Source organism: Mesoplodon densirostris, chromosome 9 (assembly GCF_025265405.1).
Source record: "Mesoplodon densirostris isolate mMesDen1 chromosome 9, mMesDen1 primary haplotype, whole genome shotgun sequence".
NCBI lineage: Eukaryota > Metazoa > Chordata > Mammalia > Artiodactyla > Ziphiidae > Mesoplodon > Mesoplodon densirostris.
In genome coordinates this window covers 50,734,645-50,751,692 of record NC_082669.1, presented here as the reverse complement: position 1 = coordinate 50,751,692, position 17,048 = coordinate 50,734,645, and positions in this window count along the sequence as shown.

Here is a 17,048-nt window from a genome sequence, read left to right as displayed (position 1 = left end):
CTGTGGTGGTCATTGAAAAACATAATTTTAATTACATTGTTGCAGTAGTTCTCTGTGTTAAAAACATCACAAAAATTGAAATTATATTAGAAAACAATGAATTGGGAAGTAATGAAACAAAAATTTACTGTTTTAAATACCCACTATGTGCCAGGTATTTTATATTCATTATCTTTAATCTTTAAACTACCATCCCTCCAATTGCTTTGATTCGTTCTTCTGACCTCAGTAATTAGTGATATTTTTGCCTTGAGAATATTTCACAAATTTATCCCCTTCTTTCCATTTCTATTACTTTTACTCCCTTCTAGGTCTCCAAATCAACCACAACCTCTAATTCCCTTTTTTCTCTGTATCTTGCCCTACTATTGATTCTCTATATCATTGCAAGTTGATCTCAAATCAAAACTAATGAAAACTCTTGAACGACTAACCATGACCCTTAGAATAAAATACAGACTACTTACTATGGGACATACATTTCTGCATGATCTGGCAGTGCATAATCTTCTTACCTCATTTCAATCCACTCTTAGTGGCTGAGCTACAGATACCCCTGTATTCTCACATTGTCCTAAAATGCCTACTCCAAACTCAAAGCCTTTGTAACAGTTCTTTGCTTGGTTTCTAAAGATACTTATGCTACTCTTTGCATTTTTAGCTCCTCTATACCACATCTTCTTTGTCCCTTCATTTGTTGATGGACACTTAGGTTGCTTCTATATATTGGCAGTTGTAAATAATGCTGCTATAAACATTGGGGTGCATGTATCTTTTTGAATTAGTGGGGTTTTTTTTTTCATATATATACCTAGGAGTGTTATTGCTGGGTCATATGGTAGTCCTTTGTTTAGTTTTTTGAGAAATCTCCATACTGTTTCCCACAGTGGCTCCACCAGTTTACATTCCCACCGACAATGTACAAGACTTCCTTTTTTTCCCCCACATCCTTGTCAACATTTGTTATTTGTGTTCTTTTCGATGGTAGCCATTCTGACAGGTGTGAAGTGGTATCTCATTGTGTTTTTGATTTGCCTTTCCCTGATGATTAGTGACGTTTGACTATCTTTTCATGTGCCAGTAGGCATATGAAAAGTATCTACATTTCTTCTTTGGAAAAATATCTACTCAGTTCTTCTGCTCGTTTTTGGTTTGTTTTTTTTTGCGGTATGCGGGCCTCTCACTGTTGTGGCCTCTCCCGTTGCGGAGCACAGGCTCCGGACGCGCATGCTTAGCGGCCAGTCCCAGCCGCTCGTGGCACGTGGGATCTTCCCAGACCGGGGCACGAACCTGTGTCCCCTGCATCGGCAGGCGGACCCTCAGCCACCGCGCCACCAGGGAAGCCCCCTTCTGCTCATTTTTTAATCAGGCTGTTTGTTTTTTGGATGTTGAATTGTATGAGCTGTTTCTATATGTTAGATATTAACTGCTTATTGGTCATATCATTTGCAAATATCTTCTCCCATTCAGTAGGTTGTCTTTTCATTTGTTGTTGGTTTCCTTTGCTGTGCAAAAGCTTTTAACTTTAATTAGGTCCCACTTGTTTATTTTTGCTTTTATTTCTTTTGCCTTAGGAGACAGATCCAAAAAATATTGCTATGTTTTATGTCAAAGAGTGTTCTGCCTATGTTTTCCTCTAGGAGTTTTATGGTTTCTGGTCTTACATTTAGGTCCTTAATCCATTTTGAGTTTATTTTTGTATATGGTGTTAGAGAATGTTCTAATTTCATTCTTTTTCATGTAGCTGTCCAGTTTTCCCAGCACCATTTATTGTAGAGGCTCTTTGCTCTACTGTGTAGTCTTGCCTCCTTTGTCATAGATTAACTGACTGTAAATGAGTGGGTTTATTTCTAGGCTCTCTATTCTGTTCCATAGATCTATGTGTCTGTTTTTGTGCCAGCACCATAATGTTTGGGTTACTGTAGTTTTGTAGTATAGTCTGAAGTCAGGGAGCATGATTCTTCCAGCTCTGTTCTTCTTTCTCAAGAATGTTTTGGCTCTTTGGGTTCTTTGTGTTTCCATACAGATTTTAAAGGTATTTGTTCTAGTTCTGTGACAAATGCCAATTGTATTTTGATAGGGATTGCATTGAATCTGTAGATTGCCTTGGGTAGTATGGTCATTTTAACAATATTAATTCTCCCAATCCAAGAACATAGTATATCTTTCCATCTGTTTGTGTGGTCTTCAATTTCTTTCATAAAGGTCTTATAGTTTTCAGACAGATTTCTTCACTTCTTCCATAAGAAATCAAAGCAACAGCATTTTTATGTGGTGCAGTACAACAAGTTAAAAGAAGATCTTGCTAAGGCTACTGAAGCCCTGAGACAGGTGCACCACTCTCTATTTGTGGATGCAAGTAGAGGAATTCAGTGAAAAGAAGTAATCTTATATTTTTAAATGTCAATGAATTTTTCCATTATGTGTTCATTTTGCAACTTAGCAACTGGAACTTTTTGAGTTCCACAGTTCATTTGCATTTGACTGTTTCAATCTCTTGTTTAAAAAAAGGCTTGCAAAAAAACAAGTTTCCCATTTTAAAGGGAAACATTTTTTTGGCTGTGTTGGGTCTTCGTTGCTGGGCATAGCCTTTCTTCAGTTGTGGCGAGCAGGGGCTACTCTTCATTGAGGTGTGTGGGCTTCTCATTGCGGTGGCTTCTCTTGTTGTGGAGCAAGGGCTCTAGGCACATGGGCTTCAATAGTTGTGGCATGCAGGTTCAATAGTTGTGGCTCGTGGGCTCTAGAGCGCAGGCTCAGTAGTTGGGGCACATGGGCTTAGTTGCTCTGTGGTGTGTGGGTTCTTCCTGGACCAGGGCTCGAACCTGTGTCCCCTGCATTGGCAGGCGGTTTCTTAACCACTGCACCACCAGGGAAGTGCTGGTTTCAGGTTTTTTACCTCCTTAGGTAGGCTTAGTCCCACATATTTTTTTTGATGCATATTGTATTTTATAATTAAAATTTGCTAAGAGAATAGGCTTAAATGCTCCCACCCAAAAAAAGGTAAATATGTGAGGTGATGGATGTGTTAATGAACTAGATGGGGTATCCTTTCACAGTGTATGCGTATATCAAATCACCATGATATACACTTAAAATATATTACAATTTACTTATAAATTATACCTCAAGCATGAAAGTAGAATAAATAAACAAAAATGGAATGGCCTCTATATCTTTGTCAGTTTTTTTGAAAACCCAGATGGAATGGACAATTTCCCAGGAAAGTATGGCTCAATAAGTAATATAAATCTAATTAGAACTTTTATAGTTATATAAGTTAAATTAACATTTAAAATATCTTCTTTCAAAAAACTTGAAATCAGAAATTCTTATTTTCGAACATCAAAGGAACACGTGATGCATATCATATAAAAACTCTTCCAGAGAATAATATGAAAAATCTTCCCCAACTTTTCATTAGATTATTATTACCTTGACAGGAAAACATTGCAAGAATTTGATAGACTCTAAAATTACAGCTTAGCTCCTAGAAGAAACATAGATACAAAATTCCTAAATAAACTCCTAGCAAATTGAAATAGTGTATAAAAATTAAAAATATCTTGACCAAACTGAGCATTTTCCACAAATGAACATGTGAGCCAATGTCAGAAAAATCTTGATGGAAGCCACCGTGTTAATGGATTGAAGGATAAAACCCAGTAATAATTTTAAAAGATAAACAAAAGACATTTAGTTAAATTTAACACTCATAAAAAATTAAATCAACTCAGAATGGAAGAGCATGCATTTAATTGATAAAGTGTATTTACCTATAGCAAGTTAATCATGATTTTTAGAAACATTTCAGCAAAGTCAGAAACAGGACAAGGATGCCTGTTGCCACTCTTTCCATTCAATATTGTACCAAAGGTACTGGTCAAAGCTATTGAAGAAAAATGTGAGAGGGAGAGGGATATGGATGGGAGAAGAAATAAGATTGTTGATTCTTATCAATATTATGATGCCTACATAGAAAATCCAATTAGAATAAGATAATTAAGAAATTGTGATGTATAAAAGGATTAACATATAAAAATATTTCGTCACCAGCATTTTCAGTGAGAATATGAAGTCTATTCACAGCAGCCATAAAACTAGTAAAGTTTTCAGAAATAATTTCTCAAGACATGTGCAGAATATTCGTGAAAAAAATTAAAATGCTATTGAAAGATATATCAGCATGAAGAATATTCAGGGATGAGAAGGCTCAATTTATGCCAAATTTTTGCTACAATTCCTGTCAAAACCCCAATATGGTTTGCATATGGAACTTGAGTAGCTGAATTTAAAGTTCAAATACAATAATAAATGTCTAAGAAGAACCAAGATGATAAAGAAAATACGCATTAAGAAAGAGGAGAGCAGTGTTGTGGTGATGCACCCATCTAGTTATCAAGACATATACTCTCATGGATAGAACAGTATATATATCAGTGATGCAGGGATAAAGAAATAGATTAGTGGAAAGAATAGAAATTCCTGAGGAAGACCCAAGCGTGCATGCATCTTGAATATAAGAAATACCACAGGTCAGTGGAAAAATAATTACCTGTTCAATAAATAGTGTTGGGAAAATTGACATTTCACCATAAGAAGTTATAAAATGCACTTTTTTCATTTAGACATCTTTGAAACCATGATGTGTCCTAAAGGCAGTGGCACCTTACAATTGCCATCAACCAGGTAATGGTTGTCATCTCAACACAGTAATATCCATTTTTATTTTTGCTTATGTTGATACCACTCTCCAAGAAATGCAGCTCAAGGCAGGAGAAATGGGCTCACCTTTTGGAGTAAATGAAAATGTAGTGTGAGTATCTAGAGTGACTAATTTGAATAGAACTATTGTTAAAGCATCAGACATTACTAGCAATTTCTTGTTTTCTTTGAAGAGAAACTGTTTAATTTATAACAATTTATGATTCAATCAAAGGGAAAAAAAACTAGGATCAAGTCAAAAAGTAAAATGAATTAAAATTTGCACAATAGGCTTCAATTATTTGAAAGAAAATCCCAGATATGACATGCTACACACTTTTAAAGAAAGGTGTATCCCAATGCTAAGTGTTGGTGAGAATGAGGGGGAAAATTCTCTTAGACATCTACTAGTATTGAAAACTACTTATTGTCTCCTAGATATCTGCTAGGTACATGGTATACCTAGCAGTTGTTTTTCTAGTTACATGCTACCCTTTCCACTCAGAGTGAGGTCCTTGGACCAGTAGCGGCAGCATCACCTGGGAATATGTTAGAAATGTAGCCTCTCAGACCCCTTAAATAAGAACCTAGAGTTTACCAAGATCCCCTGGTCATTTTTGTGAACATTAAAATTTAAGAAGCCTTGCCCTAGGGAGACTTTCACGTTCCTTTCAAGGAAATATGTATAAAATTTTTGATTTATTCTTAAAGAGACAAATAGAAAACACAAATACCAATTTTTTTAAAAAATGGATGAATGAAATGAGATATACTCATACAATGAAATATTTAGCAGTTCAAATTCATGAGCTAGAGCTAGTCTCAATACTGATCATTTAAAAATATATAATGTTGAATAAAACACTAAGTTATAGGACAATAAGTACCATTTGACAACATTTATATAAAACAAAACCACTAAGGGTATATAACTAAAAATATGTAGATAGAAAGTATATACTCAAATATGAGTCAGTGAATTTGCGTCTGGGAAAAGAGAAAAGAGGAGGGATGGAAACTTGGAGAAGGCAAAGAACTTCAGTGTCATCAGTGCTGGTTTTTATTTCTTAAAAATAAGGAAATATTGACAGATGTCACCATTAATTCTTTTGTTTACTGGGAGCAGTATTAATGTATTTGTCATAATATCTTTTTCACTTTTCTAAATGTAGTTATAATTAAAACAAAAATATAGAAAAATTGGACAAAGAACATAATTCATAGAAGAAGAAATGTGAAAACTGCTAAACATATAAAAGGCTGCTCAGTCTTCCTAGTTAAATAAATGTAAAATAATGAAACACTTTTTAGAAAATCATTAACTAGCTTAGCAAAGAAAGAGAATACTTGTGATAGACAGTTTTTAGTAAATTAAAATAAGAAAAACTCTCATACACTATTTGTGGCAATGTAAATTTGTTCAGTTTTAAGTCTGGTATATATCTCTCAAGATTTCTTAATGTGCAAACCTCATTGACTCAGCAACTCCAATTTCAGAGATTTAGTGTTTAGACGCTAACACTGTGTGCAAAGATTTGTGTTCAGTAATGTTGATTACCACATTGCTGAAAATAAGAAATACTAGAACAGTGTAAAACTAGAAGTTAACAAATGATTGGTATACGTCATAGGGGATTAGTTAAAATACGGTAAATACGTCTTTTCTGTAAAGTATAGGACAGGTCAGAGGTCATGGGAGACTAATTTTTACTTTATGAATTTCTGCTTTATTTGACAAGAATAGTTTTATTATTTTTTAGTTTAGAAGAATTACCATTTGCCAAAATAGATATAGTCCTTTTCATTTATTCCTGTATAATATAAACAATATTTTTGTAATACACCTTCCTTTAAGTTAGTGCATCATTCTCATTTCTCTTTATGTGAATGAATACAGAATATCTCATTGTTGTCTATCACAGAAGAATACCAGCAAAAAAGGAGGATGTTTGATAATAGATTCTTAGAATGTAGTTAAATAGAATTTCTACTGTGCCTTTGTAGCTCTTCTCCACTCAAAATAAAATACTTAAAATCATTGTGGGGCTTCCCTGGTGGCGCAGTGGTTGAGAGTCCGCCTGCCGATGCAGGGGACACGGGTTCGTGCCCCGGTCCGGGAAGATCCCACATGCGTGGAGCGGCTAGGCCCATGAGCCATGGCCACTGAGCCTGAGCGTCCAGAGCCTGTGCTCCACAACGGGAGGGGCCACAACAGTGAGAGGCCCACGTACCGCAAAAAAAAAAAAAAAAAAAAAAAATCATTGTGGATACTGCTAGTTCTCCATTGTTGACAGTGAGGGAAATGAGAACATGGCCAAGGTACAGAGTTTTATGTAGGTAGTGGATTTTGGCATTGTTTTATGAGAAAGTATATTATTCATTGTATTAAGGAATTCAATAGATTATACATTTTCTCTCATCATTAATATTTAAGTTTTATGATTTATTTAACTTTTGAATCCTCATTAATAGTTAAGCATTATGATTTATTTAAATTGATATTTCATTAGAGTTTAAAATTTAATGTTAATCAAATTAAATCTAAATCATTAAATTCAGTTTTATTGGAGAAGAATCACAAGGTGTCAGGAGATGAGGGATGAGTATGTTCCAGAACTTATATATATTTTTTATAAAAACAGCACTGAATGGAATCATTAATTGTTTCATATAAGTGTACTTGAAAGCATCAGTTTCTAGAATGCAAAGCGTAGGTTTGCTTGCTTATCTGCAACTAACCTAAAATATTATAGCCAAGTACCTAAATTTAAATATTATATATTTAAAATATTTAAATAAATATTATATTTATTTAAATATTATAGCCAAGTACCTAATATTATAGCCAACTAACCTAAAATATTATAGCCAAGATATGGTTATAAAATTACCTTTTAAAAATTATGTCATGATATGGTCCTCATATTTATGTAATCCTCTGTTACGTGTTGTCACTGCATTATTTTGTGTTCCTTAAATAGTACTGAATAACTGCAGCTTGCTTAAAGCCAGAATTCTTTCTTTTACAAGGTAAAGAATGAAATAAAACAATATGACTTCCTTCCCATCTTATTCTAGTTTCCTGACAAGTAAATAGAAAGTGCTATCAACTTCAGTTTCAGATTCATAGTTAAGATGATTTCTCTTCATGTAATAAACTCACAAAAATGATATTTTATCTCTTTTATTCTGTAGTCCCTGACCTGGCCCCTAAAACACACTTTTATGGAGCATTTTCTTATACAGTACTTCCAGAAATGTCATTACAGTGCTAGATAATTGCCATTTTCTGTGCCAAGATGTCATTCCTAATAATAGCGTGTCTGAGAAAGTAAAGCTGGGAGAAAGAGCTGGCAGGGTGTGGAAGTGCAAGTTTGCCTCATCTGTGAATAACAGTGATTTGTGTAACAATGATCTCACCAACAGGGCTTCTCTCCTTTCCTTCATTAGGATACTCCCCAGTACAGAGTGAGGCTGTCAGGACCCCAGTGGGACCTGGGAGTGGTGAGGGAAATCTCCCTGTTCTGTTTCACATTTTAAAGTCATTTACAAATGTACTCTAGCTCTCTCCCTTGCAGAAGGTAGAGATCAGATGGTGATGGACCTTTTCTCTCCTTGCTGCTAAGTACAATTTTTATCCGTGACAGAGTTGTTCTTAACTCCGTAATTCAACCTAAAACTATTTAAGCAGACACGGTTAGGTAATGGTGGAAGAGTCAGGGCCCATATTCAGGTGAGAATGTAGTAACTTACACTGTGGTTGCAGTTGCCAAACTCTGGGGAGAATTTCTTCAACCATTGAACCAGAAAGGAATTAATGAGGTCATTTAAGTTTTTCCTAGGCAAAATTGTCAAAAGGATAGTGTCTGTGCTCCTTTGAATCACATTGCATAGAACGTGCAATGCCACCACACTCCTGATCACATAACATTTTCAACATTTTCTGAAGAGGTAGAACTGAATATGAGAGAGAGTGTGTGTGTGTGTGTATGTGTATAAAATCAGATAATATAATTTTAAAAAGAGATTCCCTATAGACCAAGGGCAGGGACCTGCTTCAATAAAAGCAGTTCCTAACAGGGACCGAAATATCTAATTTGAGGGGAGTCGAGGATGGATAGGAAAATAGAACTAATATAGTTATTTCTGTAGTTCTGATTAGAATGTCAAAGTTACATACAAGCTGTTTGCCAAGGTAAATGTGACCCCCCCAAAAGGCAATTTTCTATTTCTGTCTCCATCTCAGCCAATTCAGATGTTTTTTTTTTTTTCTTTAGAAAAATGTCACTCCATGTGTTCTGTTTAGAACCAATGACAATCCTTTGAAATTCTCTCTCTGTTTTTTTTTTTTTTAATGAAGAAATTAGGAAGGTTAAATAATTTACTCTTAAGTGGCAGATCCAGGATTTGAATTCAGCTCCATTTGGTGCCAAGCCCATGCTTTATGTTAACACTGCTATATGGCCCCTCACCCTTTTTTAGTTGTAAGTACCTTAAAATCCAAGTTAAACTAACTTAAACAACAAGGATTGTTTCCTAGTTTAAAAAGTGAAAACTACAGAGGCAGTGTATTAGACATTAATACTAGTCCAATATCCAATTTCCTCCTGCTTCTAGCTGTGTTAGAAACCTAGAGTGAGCACAGACCATTCTCTACCTGAAACTCTCATTGTAACAGAGTCCATAGTCTTTCATAATTGCATTGGTTTCAGTGGACCTTCTACAAATTATCTTTAATCAATCATTTGTCTTTTCTGTTGCAGCTAGGCAGGCTATGTGATGGTCTACAAGCACACACCGTTTCCAACTTACCCTATTTAAAAAGGATCCTGACATTGCTCTCTTCAAACCTAATTCTATGCTAGTATCTGCTTCAAGACCAACTTCTTCATCAAAGCCTTAGGTGCTTATCCTTTGTCCATTTTCATGAATTTTTAGAGATTTAATGAGTTATATGTTATTTAAGTATCAAAAGTCAAATCAGAGCTTAGCCCACATTAAAGAAGATTAGTGAAGAATGAGTGTAGTGACTGTCCTGTCTCACCTAACGCTTCTAAGAGTATGTCAGGGATAATGATGGTGGTAGCAAACATTTAATGAGCACTGTCTGCCAGCCACTGTTTAGATTCTTTACATGTATGAACACATTTAATCCACATGAAAACCTTATGAGATATGTAATTGTGTCTTCAGTATTCCACAAATGAAGAAATTGAGGCAGTACAAGGGTGGACTACTTGCAAAAGCCATGGAGTTAGTAAGTGCCAGAGCCAAGTTTTGAATCCATACTTAACCCACACTACATTTACCAAAGGATATGGTTCTTTAAAACGATTACAGTCTAATGGTTGCTCCCCCAACAGGTAAAAATCAGGATGGAAAAAAACTTACAGTAACGCTAAAGCCATATGAGAATAGAGTGGGACAAGACATGATGAAGAGAAATTTTAGGGTGGCTATGTTTACTGTCTTCAAGTATTATGCAGGTTGTCACATAAGAGAGGGATTAACTTATCTTGAATAGCCTCAAGGATTAGAATTAGAAGCATCTGGCACATATTTTCACCTCAATATAAAAAGTTATTTCTACCTGTCAGAGCTGTCTAAAAATAATTTCAAAAATGCTTTTGTGAGAGAAAAAATTTTCCATATCTGGAAATTTCCCCACATTGTGTTTGTTGACATATTCTGGCAAGAGTTTTGTTGGTGGAATTCAAAAATCAGCAACTAGTTAAAACACACATGTTTAAGGGCCTAAACATTACATGACTTGACAGAAGATTGTTCCTTCTTGCTGCTGGGACTGGGAGGTATTGTAATACCATGGGTGTAGCAGCGATGGAAAGCAAAAAATAAATGAAGTAATAAAATTAAAAAGGGAAATGAGAGTAGGTGGGCAGTGCCTAGGAAATGAGGGAAAATAATCAACCAGGTCATCTATGTCTGTGCCCTGTGGGGCTCTGCTGGGCAGAGTAGCCAAGACAGAGTTGAGCCACCAGACAGCCCTTTCCTGATCTTTTAAATGTTCACATGTTTAATGGTGGCTTAGAGTTGGCTTAACTTGTTGTTATTTTTCCCTCTGAGACAGCTTTTTCCTCTTTAGTTAGAAAGACAGAGCTCTGACTCTGTTGTGGAGAAAAAGCTATTAAAGGGAGATGTGGTATATAAAATGGAGACACTTTTTTGATCATATTTCAAAGGATTTGAAGGGAAAGACAAGAAAATCAATAAATGCATGGATTCCTTTACACTTTAAAAAGACAATTCTTTCCTTTCTAAAGGCTGTTTCTGGGTGTTCCTGCTGTGAAATCAGCCCATAAAACCCAGATTTAATGGAAATTTACTTGGTAAAAGGATAAAATAGTAAACAGAATAGTGAAGAGTTCAGCTGTTTCTCTCCCTTTCTACCTTTGACAAGTGATAATACCTGCAATGGAAACCATGTAATTTTCTATCTGATTACTCTTTTACTTACTTATTTATTTCATTAGGGAAAGGTTGGCATTCAATTTCATTTGTGAAGTGTAGAATCAAGTCCTTTTTATTTATCATAATACCCCAAAATGTTTTGCAGTTTTTTGTCTATGACACAGGAACTTCTTTCTCATTGATACCTTGGCTAACAAAACCCATAAAGCAAATGTTATTATATGAAATACTTTAGCAAAGAGAACATTGATCTAACAATAAAATTCCTGGCAATTTGTAAGGGCAGATGACCATTTTGGATGCTTGATGGGTTATTCTAAAAAGCAATGCATCTTGAAAAATAAAGACTATTCTTTGCTTGAGGGGATTTTCTCCAAACCAAATCCCTTCTAAATTCTACTCTCTTTAGTAAGTATGAAAAGGAGGCAGTCTCCTTTATTACAGTAGGAATTTTATCCTGATTCATCTATATCTTTTGATTCTTGCTGAGAATACTAGACCCTATTATTTTTTCTCCCTCCTCCTTTCTCTCTTTGAGATTCATATCCAGTTTTAATTAAACTTTTTTAAATTTTGAGATATTGTAGGTTCACATGTATTACTTATAAGGCATAATACAGCGAGATCTTATGTACCCTTTACTCTGTTTGCTCCAATAGCAGCATTTTTCTAAGCTACAATACAATAACCAGGATATTAACATTGAGCGAGTGTAGAAGCAAAACGTTTTCCCCACCATAACAATCCCTCATATTGTTATTTTTAGGCCACACTTTTTCTCCTGCCCCTACCCATTCCTTAACCCCCTGTCAACCAATAATCAATTTTCTAGTCCCATAATTTTGTCTTTTCAAAAATGTCATATAAATGGAATCATATAGTGTCTTGGTCTGCTTATGCTGCCATAACAAAATATAATAGATTTGATGGCTTAAACAACAGCAATTTATTTTCTCACAGATCTGGAGGCTGGAAAGTCCAAGATGAAGGTGTTGGCCGATTCAGTTCCTAATGAGAGCTCTCTTCTTGAAGAGTGCCTTCTAATTGTGTTCTCACATTATGGAGAGAGAGTGTCAGCAAGCTCTCTGGTGTCTCTTCACATAGGGCACTATTCCCATCATGAAGTCTTCACCCTCATGACCCCATCTAACCCTGTAATTACCATCACATTGAGGGGTTAGGGCTTCAACATAGGAATTTTGGAGGGACACAAAACATTCAGTCTATAATATATAATATCGAACCTTTGGGGATTGATATTTTTCACTCATCATAATTTTCTGATTTATCCAAGTTTTTGTGTGTATCAATACTTCTTTTTTTATTGCTGAGTAGTATTCTCTGCTATGGATTTACTGTGGTTTGTTTAATCATTTACCTGTTGAAGGACATCTGGGCTGTTTCCAGTTATTAGCTATAACAAACTGCTATAAACGTTTGTGTACTGTTTTTTTATGGGTGTGAGTGTAACTATTCTTTCCTTTGGGATAAATGCCCAGAAGTACAACTGCAGGGTCATATGGTAATTGCATGCTTAGTTTTTAAAGAGACTGTCAAACTGTTTTCCAGAGGGCTCTACCTTTTTACATTCACACCTGTGATTTTCCCATTTCTAATTGGGTTTTTTTAATCGTTGAGTTTTGGGAGCTATATATTCTATAGCCTCATCCTTTGTTGGATATGTGATTTGCAAACACGTATTTTGTCCTGTCTGTAGCTTGTATTTTCATCCTTTAACAGGGCCTCTAGCAAAGCAAGTTGATACTGTTATCGATATCCAATTTATCAAAATTTCATTTTGCTTTCAGTGTCAGGTTTAAGAACTCTTTGCCTAGCCCTAAATCCCAAAGATTTTTCTGTTTTTTTCTTAAAGTTTTATAGTTTTAATTTTACATTTAGGTTTGTGATTCATTTTGAGTTATGTTTGTATAAAATGTAATTCTTAGGTTAAGTTTAATTTGTTTTGCCTTTGGATATCCAATTGCTTCATCACTATTTGTTGAAAAGTTTTGTTGATTGATTTGTGCAGCCTTTTAAAAAATAATGACAAAGAATTTCAAATGAAGCGCAGAGTTTAGCTCCCCTTTCCAAACTAAAGTGTTTTTTTGTTTTTCTGGGGAGGTGGGCACTTTGGTCAGACTCCTCCCACACTCTACATGCCATCATATGACTTTGTACCCAGACAAAAACAACACAGAATTGGTGACCATTCTCTTATTTTTTCAATCAGTTACCTAAATTCTCACTTATCTTATAAACAGGGATATCAGCAACTCTACCCTTTAAACTTGCTTATGTATTTTATATTTTATATCTTTTATTGTCAAAAAATAATTTACATAGTTCAAATGGGGTCTTTTGGATTCTTTGAAGTCAATTGGCATGTGATTGGTCTATCATTATTATTTTATCTTACTGCCAAACAAATTTATGTCTGGTGATTTGTCTGACAGATGAAGCCTGTGCCCTGCAGTGATGGGTAATGAGTCCTTGCAGCTTCAGATCCTTGCAGAGTCTGTAGTGGTCTTTTAACCAAGGACTTGGTAAATTATCTTTTAAATTCTGAAAACACAAAAGTCTTTGGAACTTCTTTTCTAGGTATTGAGCTACTAACTCTCAATCCATTCTTCCAAGAAAGGCTTCTCATAGATACCAAGATGATTTGTTCTTATTCAATAAGGTTCAGTTCACGGTGTTCCTCAAATTAAAACAAATTTTTGTCATATACATCAAATGAAAGATGCTTTAATCGTTGAGAAGGGGATGAAGTAGATATGGTTCCCATACTTATGTGACCTTAAAATCAGTATCTCTTGGGGAGAGTATATATATATATTTTTTGCGGTACACAGGCCTCTGACTGCTGTGGCCTCTCCCGTTGCGGAGCACAGGCTCCGGATGTGCAGGCTCAGCAGCCATGGCCCACAGGCCCAGCCGCTCTGCGGCATGTGGGATCTTCCCGGACCGGGGCACGAACCCATGTCCCCTGCATCAGCAAGCAGACTCTCAACCACTGTGCCACCAAGGAAGCCCGGGGATAGTATATTTTTAATATCCATATAATGTTTTGTTTTTCTAAAGCGTAAATTAAAAAAGAAGGGGAAAAATCCCTGCTTTTGAAAGCAAAGGAATGTGGAATTAGGAAGGTAAAACGACTCTCTCAAGGTCATATCAAAAAGTTCTGGTCCAGGGGCCTCCCTGGTGGCGCAGTGGTTGAGAGTCCGCCTGCCGATGCAGGGGATACGGGTTCATGCCCCGGTCTGGGAGGATCCCATATGCCGCGGAGCGGCTGGGCCCGTGAGCCATGGCCGCTGGGCCTGCGCATCCGGAGCCTGTGCTCTGCAACGGGAGAAGCCACAACAGTGAGAGGCCCGCATACCGCAAAAAGAAAAAGAAAAAGAAGAAAAAAAAAAAAGTTCTGGTCCAGGTCTATTTACAATTTATCTTTAAATGTCTCACAAACAGGCACCTGCAAAATGCTAACTACATTCCAGAAATGCATAAATGTATCTTCTCTTAGATTTTATGTTCAAAAACTTTTTATTTGCAGAATAGTGAAAGAAAAAAGGAAATTGTATTTCACAAGTGTGAAATTGTGTACTTGTATTTCACAAATATACAATATATACAATCTCAGGTCCCTGAAGTTTATCTTTATTTGTAGGATCACTTGCTTGCTTTGTGAGTTATCTATGCTTCTTCTCAATAACTGGAATGATTGTCTCTGTAGAAGCCCAATAATCTTGAGACTGAAAGGAGTAACATATTTTCCTAAGGATAGGCAAGTTATAAGAACTAAAATGCTACATTTTTTACAGCAGGCAACTGAGGTGGCGCTCTTGGTGGGGAAAAAATGCCTTTTGCTCCTTAGAATGGCAAGTTGATGTCATAATAGTATTACCAACTTTGTGAGTTGCTCCTTTTTCAAAGTCACATCTTCAAAAAAAATCTCAAGAAAGGGTAAAGCAAAACTATTGTGTGGGGAAAAATATATTAATTTTCTAGTCTGAATTTCTGGCTGTTATCTGTATAATTACTGGTTTGACTTCACATCAGTATACAGGAAATTCTTTAAAATAGTTTTCTTTATGTTAAATTGTGACAGCTGCTTTGATTTTGACAGACATCCAGTGAAGTGTTTCCGATGCAGTATGACAGTGCCAGCCATGACGTTAATTGCATCTTTTGTGAGAAAATGCCACATGTAACATTTCAAACAGAATCCAAACACCAGGCTAACTATTCATTTATTTCACTCTGCAATAGAACTCTGAAATACTGGCCTTCATTTTGTCTTCCTCAGTTTCATAATTGACTGTTTCAGCTATATGCACTGATCACATTAGCCAGCACCATCAGTTAACTAGGCTGTCTAATCAAGTATGTCTGTTTTCAACAACATATGTTATCCAGTCCATTTAAGGAGAATATGTTAGAGTTGTAAGCTGTATTTTATTTTAAGGATAAAATTAATTTGAGAAGCAAACAAGTCAGTATTATTTTCCCCAGAAAGCCATAAAATATGAAACATCACTTTGCGTTAGAGGCATTGATATGAATGTGTACAAAAAATGTATATTAATCTCTTCAACTGGAATTAGAGTTTCTTGGGTTCTCTGTTGCTTCCTTTTTTTTTTTGATAGGAACATCTTTCTTACCATGAATTTAGTGTTATGGTTAAATTACTGCATTGTATACATGCATGTATTCATTCATATATTGATTTAATAAATATTTTAAAAATTTATTCACTTCCAGGCACAGTGGTGAGCAAAACAGTAACTGGTTGCTGTCTTCATTAGGGTCACATTATATCAAGTATTGCTTTAAAATAATGCATAATTAGTATTATCAATTGACCCAAGTTCTCTTGCACCTATAGTCAGCTTTACCATTTAGGATATAATAACTTTACCTAGAATCAGAAGGTCCAAATTTTACCCTAGAAGCACTGAAATAATTTTTATATAATTCCATTTCTTACAGCTTCGAGTTGTACTCCTCACCCACGTGTTGCTTGAGAGCTTTTTAAAAAATCCATATTCATTTACAAGACCCCCAATGCCAACCTCAGAAAATTAAAACATTCCTGTTTATTTTCTGAGTTGTTATTGTCATGGCAGTGCAGAGAAAATAAATAATGCACATGGCGATAATTTAGTCTGACCATAGGAAACACTTTCCCTGAACCAGCCATGGTCTTTCGGGTTCAGTAGTGATGATCAGTTGCTATTCCATAATAGCTATTTCCACATTGATAATGTCAGTGTATTTAACAGATTTGTGTTCATGCTGTTGCAGTTTAAAAACATTTGCTACCAGCAACTGGTGCTATCTCATGTCTTTGAGAACATTAGCCAAAATATAAAAGTTCAATATCCATTATTGATGAGGACACTGGAGAGACATTTAGAAATAGTTGAGTATATTGATTATCAGATGTTATTAAGATATTAAGATAGGGACTAAATGTCCACAGTTTGCTATTTAGAATTGTGGGACATTAATTAGCACTAAATCACATGATGCATTATTCACTTGATTACAGAAGATATTATCATAGGCTGTTTAGAGAGACCTGGTATATGCTTTCAGCCTTGACCCATTACTTATATATAATTGATGTTTAAGGTTCTATCACCATCTCTCTTTTTATCTTTATAATTGCCTTGAGTGAATTTATGTATTCTTATGACTTTTAGCTATCTTAATGGCTGTCAAATCTAGACTTCTTTACTAAAGATAATTTTCAACAATTTGTTCTATGTCTTCATGTCATTTACTTTTTATTACAACATCTTCAAACTTTGAGTTGCTCCCCTGTTCAACATCTTAATGTTTCTTAAATTGTTGTCCCTTTCAGATTGCTAGCATAAGATATTGGTAATGGCTTTATTTGTCCTCTCATCCTAACCTCC